The sequence below is a fragment of the Mycteria americana genome, chromosome 5, assembly GCF_035582795.1.
Source record: "Mycteria americana isolate JAX WOST 10 ecotype Jacksonville Zoo and Gardens chromosome 5, USCA_MyAme_1.0, whole genome shotgun sequence".
In the NCBI taxonomy this organism is placed as follows: domain Eukaryota; kingdom Metazoa; phylum Chordata; class Aves; order Ciconiiformes; family Ciconiidae; genus Mycteria; species Mycteria americana.
This window is the reverse complement of record NC_134369.1, coordinates 7002017-7009250: the sequence shown is the minus strand read 5'-3', so window position 1 is coordinate 7009250 and position 7234 is coordinate 7002017.

The following is a 7234-nucleotide window of genomic DNA, read 5'->3' as shown; positions in this document are numbered from 1 at the left end:
AGTACCTGACTTTCTGCAGTCTAATATTTGTCATAAGGCATACAGAGTAAAAACTGTTAATTTTTAATGCTGTATTTATTTAACAGTTTATTTTCCTACTTACTCCAATACATAAATAAAACAAAGACGCCTAACACAGCTCTCATGAACGACAATAAAAACTCCTAGCAAGGCCACTGCCGTGACTTACTAGAATGTTCTCTTAAAGCTCTTTATAGGTTATTTCCATATTCTAAAGTATGTAAAGCTTTTGGTTCACTGCAGATTGGTTTTTTTTTTAAAAGGCATAAAATAATTTTAATGGTACATGCATTATTCTCTTTTGTGTGTTTATTTGATATTCATTTTACTATACACACTTAGGAGAAGTCTGGACTCCATAAAATATGCGGAGTGTCAAACTGTGTTTCTGTTAAGTAGGAGAACATGGGCTTCACAGAAGTAGTCTGCACATTATCTTCAGGATGTAGAACTCTGTGCCCGGCTTTTTCTATATGGACCTCCACGATGGATTGGTATGAAACTAGTGGATTAATGGATTAGTTGTTAATCTCTCCAGCTGAGCTTGCCATGTGGAGATGTCTTATGAGAGTCAGAAGTTTGACAGTTGTGTAAGCTACCAGAAGCTCATTAGTGTTTAGATGAAGAGACAGCATTTTGCTGTAATGTAAATGATTAATTTTGGATTAGTTTACAGAGGTTTCTGGGGACTCTGATTTAGTTGAAGAGTCATATACTATCATGTTAGTATTTTCTCTAGTAGTTTTTCTGAAATAGCATGTAGCCACCAGTAAGGTGTGTTGACATAATTACCTGAGTGTATATTTACGACTTTGTATTTGTTTTAGCATTTATTTGCTTGTAGTGACATAAAATGGCCTATCGTATGAAGACAGGCATTGAGACCATTTATATTAATTAGAGTATGAAAGAATCTGTGGCTCGATACTGCTGTAACACATCGTTGACAAGGTTTCTGTTGGCTTGAAGAGTGACAAAGGGCAATTTAACAGGGGTTCCTATGCTAACCCAAATAGAGTTGTCCTTCAGCACTGCATGTCTGCACCCAGGGTGAAGGGCTGAATAAATCTTAAATGTGTATTTGGCTCAGGAATAGGAATATAGCAGTAAATGTTGAAGTCTAGTAGTTTTATTTCAGATGCCTCAGCCAGAATAACCGAACTGAATACTTACTGGAATTCTGGTTTAGAGATTTTAGAAAATACTAATAAATATCTAAAGCCATTATTCTTTTTTTTCTCTCAACCAAAGGTAGTGTTATTTTTCCTCTACCAAGTTTTTGGTGGAAAGGTATATCCTGTCTTCAGAATCAGAGCAACATTTCATTTGGAGACAGCCAGCTTTAGGTGGACTTACAACCCCTAAAATAGCAGCTTTAAGATGAGGCCCTTGCTGTAGCTTATCTATAGCATTGTAAATCTAGTTCTGTCCTAACTAAATTACAAATAAGGCTAAGGCAAGATAGCTCATGAGTGTACATATTGGCTCCGATTCAATCAACATAATGGTTTTGCTGAGCAAAGAAGAGAATTATTGTTTGGATTTTTTCCAACAGGATATCAACCACACAATAAAATGGTCTGGCCTTGTAGCATAATCGTACATCTTAAGACTGTATGCTACAGAAAGCTATAATTTCATGCTGTTGCAGCAAATAATTAATTTACACCATTCTTTCTCAGATGTTAGAAAGATAAAATCTTAACACTTTGTTGTAGCTTAAACAGCATTCTGTAGTCTCTTATTAAGTTCTCTCCTGGATTTCCCTGCTCATGAAATTTCACAGTAGATCAAGTTGCAGAATCTACAATTACTAGAAACAATCCAAGATCTTGCATCTTGGTGTCTATGCTGTTAAAATAATGAGAGGCTCAACCTTAGCTTATTTTCATCCCCTTGTTTTTGCAGAACTCTGGTTGTAAGAATTCATAGACCACTTCAAAATCCTGGCTGCTGCATCCTTCTAGGATTCACAACCTTTCCTCCTCTCCATCTGTCAGTCATAAATAGAGTGCCACATTCAACCTCACTGTGAAGGATTACATCTCCTACGAGCTTTTACTGGTTTTGAAAATTACTGTGTAGGTGCTCTGTAAAGTAGCATGACTTTCCAGTAATTGACAGTGGATCTTCACACAGACGTTTCGGGGTTGGAAGTCTACAAGCAGTAAAGTGGATCAAAAGAAGTCATAGAAGAGCATATGATGAGTAAGAAGTCACTATTATTGTAGGCAGCCTTGCATTCTTAGGAGGTAGTCCAGTTAATGTAACATAATGCAACTTCACTGTTGGAAGTTTTGTTACTGGTTCTGGTGTGGAGCCAAAGCTTCACCTGAACCCAATAATTACTTCAGATTCTAATAATGTTCTTGACAGCGTAATGTTTAATTGTAAAGTTAATTTCTTAATTTATCATTTTGAAAACCAGATTGAAGAGCAGTCAGTAGTCCTGATATAATTTTCACTGGGAGATTTTTGTGAGTAAATATGGAAGATTTCACACTTTATTGCTGTGGTCAAAAGGTGAGTGTTCCCCCTGGGCAACGTCATGAGCGGTGTTTAAACTCGGTAACGAAAAGGAAATCTGAGCACCCTGATCTAGTAAAGTGTATAAACACTTGATTAACTTGAAATGTGTTAGGGAGATCATTGATAAAGCAGGGCTAAAGCAGTCACGCTTTCCTGGATTTGAGGCCTAGGACCTAAAGCCTATTCAGCATAGCCTCCATTTAATATATAATGTTATGCCCATGTTTTTACACGTGTAACTCATTTTATAATGACGTATTAGACAATTCTCTAAAACTAGTTAAGTGAGAGTACATTTTTGCAAAATGAGAAGACTTTTTCTTAATATGTGGACTTAAATGTTTGCTTGCTCTAACTTAGTGACTCAAGCAGGCATTGCAAATATTTAATTCACAGACAGATTTGAATTTACAGAAGATTGGCAGGGTGGCTGATTTGAAAAGTGACATACTTGAAGCTCCTAATATCAAAATCTATTGAACTATGGCTGTGGCCAGATGAAAGGGTGGATTCAACGATGTTAATGATAATGATATTGTTACAAAGGACTCAGACTTTGGTTTCTTTTACTGAAGTCAAAACGGAAATGATTTCAGTATTATTAGTGGTAAACAATGATAAGTGGTTTACCCAGCTAGATAAATATCATAATAGGTGCTTTCGTGTACAGGTTCTGTGGAAGATGGGTCTTGGGCTTTCACAGGTAATTCATTTAAACAATGCAAGGTTGTGTGTTTTGGGAGTAAGGCAACAAGTTGTTAATAAGTAATCCAGCAATGCCAAAATGTTAATAGATGCTAGAATGTTTGCTCTGTAACTTGAGTCTGACTAAAGCCAAAAAACCCCTACAAGTTTTATTACACAATGCCACCATATATAGTTGTACAGGTATGAAATCCATAATGTATAGGTCCTTTTTGTTAAGGTGTTGATCAGGGTAAGAAGAAAGCTCTTCAATTTCCCCTTTACGTTGACACGTGTGAATCCATCTGTAAATAACAGTTACTGAAAGCTATGTAGAATATTCATCAGTACCCAGGAGGAAAGCGAGATGACGGTGGTATACCTGAGTTCAAAGAGCCCTTCAAAGATACCAATACAAATCCACACTTCAGCCTTCGCTAACAAAATTGTGATCGAGTTATAGAGGATGGGTTCCAGGAATTCCTGTGTTGTTCTTGCTAAGTGAGTTGCACTAGTTTAAAGGGCTAACGCCAATGTTTTTATTTCCGCTGTTCAGAAGAGATTTCTCTCTTGGTTTGTTAGGATGTCTGTTCCAGTTGAGCATAGCTCACAGCATGTTGAGTTAGGCAATGACAAATATATAAAAGGACACGTGAAGTTTGCAAAAACAATTTCCATACCAGATATAACTGCCAGGGTTGCAGGAAACAAAGACGAAAGGCAGATGGCAACTGAGGCTGCAGCTGTGAATGGGCAGAATATGGTACTTGTGTTGCATTATTTACTTTGCATGACATAGAAATGTATGCGATGTTGAACTGGAACAAGTGACTTATTGTGCTCATCCAACACTTTTTTCTATGCCACCCTATGCACAATTTGGCAGAGGTGTATCAAAATTGTCCCAAGCCAAGTCTGAATGACAACAGCTTGAAGTACCCTCATCAACAGAATCTAGACAGTGTGATAGTTATTAAGCTAAGTGCCAAAGCTGCTGCATTGGTACAGGGTTGAACATTAAAGCTTTTGGCTGGCACTTGTTTATAATGTTCCAGGCTATTGCAGCTGACAAACTGTACGAAACTTCCTTGTTTCCTTGCATGTACTTCAACCTCACATGGCTTTCCAGAACTTAGTACTGTTTCATATCCAAATTCTTGTACTCCTCAGGAAGGAAGATGGGAGGGTAAGTCTGTGTAACTGTACCAAGATTCTTGGTGTAGGGGAAGCGGGTAATATGACCCGAATGAATTTAGCAAGGAAAGTATTCTCATACTGGTTTAATCTGCTAGTAATACAAAAGGTTACAGGAACTACAGTTTGAAGAAATTCTACAATCCAGGTGCTGCTGATGTTTTTTTCTCCTTTACTTTTTTCTTTTTTTTTTCTTTCTTTTTTTCCTTCTTGTTTTTTAGGCCAAAGTTGTTATTGAACTATTTGTAAAGTCCATGCTTAAATGCTGACCATAGAACTATTTTTACTTTGATATTGGTTAAGCTGAACAGCTTTGAAAACTGGTAAGATTTTATGTAATCTCCTGAATGTAGTGGATGTGCTGGTCATGTTTCATGAGATTCCAACACAAACAAATCTTTGGAAAAAACTCCCCACTTTTTTGTTATTTCAGGTGGTCTGGGTGTGTTGCTCATACATAAAATTGTTAGGGTTCTTCTAAGACTGCTTCAGAGATATAATATTTCAGGATTAAAATGCTTAAACAGGAGTAAAGCAACTAACCTTCAACATTATGCCTTTTAAAACTATTGAAAAGTGGCATTGCACCTTCCAACTGACCCTTAAGCCATTGATACTTTTAAAGCATAATCGTCTTGTAAAGCAGTTCACATGTTTGGTATAGTCAGTTAAAATATTAATCTACTTCATGCCTAGTTCAGTGTTTTGAATGGTAATTTATCATTCATTTACTCTGTCCTTGCCAATAAATTTACAGAATTTGACCTCCCTGAGACATTGCTGTTGAAACTGTTGAGGGTTTTATAGAATAACTTACAAGTAATAATGATTCCAGAGCCACTGGCCTAGAAAATAAGATATGTGAATTTCAGTCTCTGACCCATGAACTTTTACTTCTATATGTGAAGTAAAATACTTCTAGCAGAAGGGATTAAACATCTCCAGGTAATACATTCTCATTTGACCACTGGGTCACTCGCCTGAATACCCATGGGAGAAATGAATGGAAATCACTGGTAAGTGTTGACTATGGGGAAATAAAGTGTTTTGATTCTTTTTCAGAAGTTTTCTGAAAAGTCTCTTTTAATCGTCTTATATTTTATTTATAGTAACAAATAAAAGTTGTTTTATGTCAAAAGTTTCATGTTGCGTGAACAACATTTTAGGCTTTTGATCTTGATAAGGACAGTTTTAGCTTGGGTTTGGACGCAGTTTGAATGACATTTTGGGGAAAGGATTGAGGTGGGAAAATGTAGTTCCTCTGCTGATGCTAAAACCCTAACTATTTTTACGACTGTGTCCCTTAGCATCTAAGTTACAGTTAAGGTTTTGCTGCACATAGCTGGTTGGCAGGATATAAATGCATGGGTGATGACTCATATTTGTGCACTGCAACTTGTGTTTCCCTGTGTGGTCAACAGAGAGGCTAGCTAGGAAGAGAAATAGGATTAATTAGCATTTTGACTTTATTTGTAATACAAGTATTGCAGTCCTGTGCTCCTGTTTCCTTTTAATTTTGCACATACTCAATCATAAATTTTGTTTAAGTCCTATATAAAAAGAGTTTGCAATCTAGGCTTTCTAGACCAAATCACAGGTAAACAAAAGACACACCTCACAAGTTAATGATATGATCTACAAAGTGTATCCAGGGGTTGGTTTGTTTTCTTCTTCCTTCTAATACTGTGAAGCATTTTTGTTCTGTTTTATCTTGGAACTTTTTCAAGAGTAGAAACATGTATGAAATTATATTTTTATTTGCATAAAGATTTCAAATGTATTTCTCTTGGAGTCTTAATGTATATAATATGTGTATTTTTATATATATGAAAAACCTTTGGCTAAGTTTTAGTGTTGCTTTGGTCTCTTAACACAAAAGGGAAGTAAAATGAATAATCATGAGCTTTTGAATCATGATCTCAAAAAATAATTCTTGTCTAGCTGTGTATAGTTTGTAGAATTACACAGTATACTCTTTAATTAACATTGAGACAATATATAGTGGATAAAGAATGCTGTCTTGTGATGAAATCAAAGAAGTTGGTTTAAAACTCCTGAGTTATATATCTGCCTCTGCCTCTTTGTTAGATCTAGGACAGGCTAAATAACTTCTCTCTGCCAAAGTCAGAGCGTGTCTGAAAGCTGCTAGCTTTCATAAATTAGCACTTTTGATTGCCAGGTAAAAACACACATATGAAACAGGGTGTAGGAGGCTTGGCTACACCGAATAGCTGAGTGATAAGGGAGACTTTCAACTGTCTGCTTTTTTGTAATGGCTAGCGTGTACAGTATTACTTTAACTGCACTGATGATCTGTTGCTGTAAGAGGCACTGCCTCAAACAGATGCGATTAAATATTATCTAGAAACCAGATCACTACATGTTTTCCACGACTTTGTTTTAATTTTGTTTCTAACATTGCTGCCACGTTGTTGTTCTTGATTATGAGTTAAAGGCATTCTCTGCTAGGCAACTAAATGCACTTTGGCAATATGAACTTTTAAAAAAGCTAAAAAATATAATCAAAGCTTACTGGTGGAGCATAAACCAAGCTCAAAGAATGTCTGGAACTAACATTATAAGCCAGAAGTGCTTGCCCTTTCAAAAAAAAAAAAAAAAAAAAAAAAGAAAAAAAACCTTTGACAATAAAGGAAATCATAACCACTTGTAATGTCCAATACTGCACAAATAAGTACTATGTACAGAGCAGTTATTGCTCAGTAAAAGTTTTCCTCTCTCTTACCAGTTATAAAACATGGTAACTTTTCTACGCTTTAAGTCCACCCCAAATCCCTTCGGTAGTTTT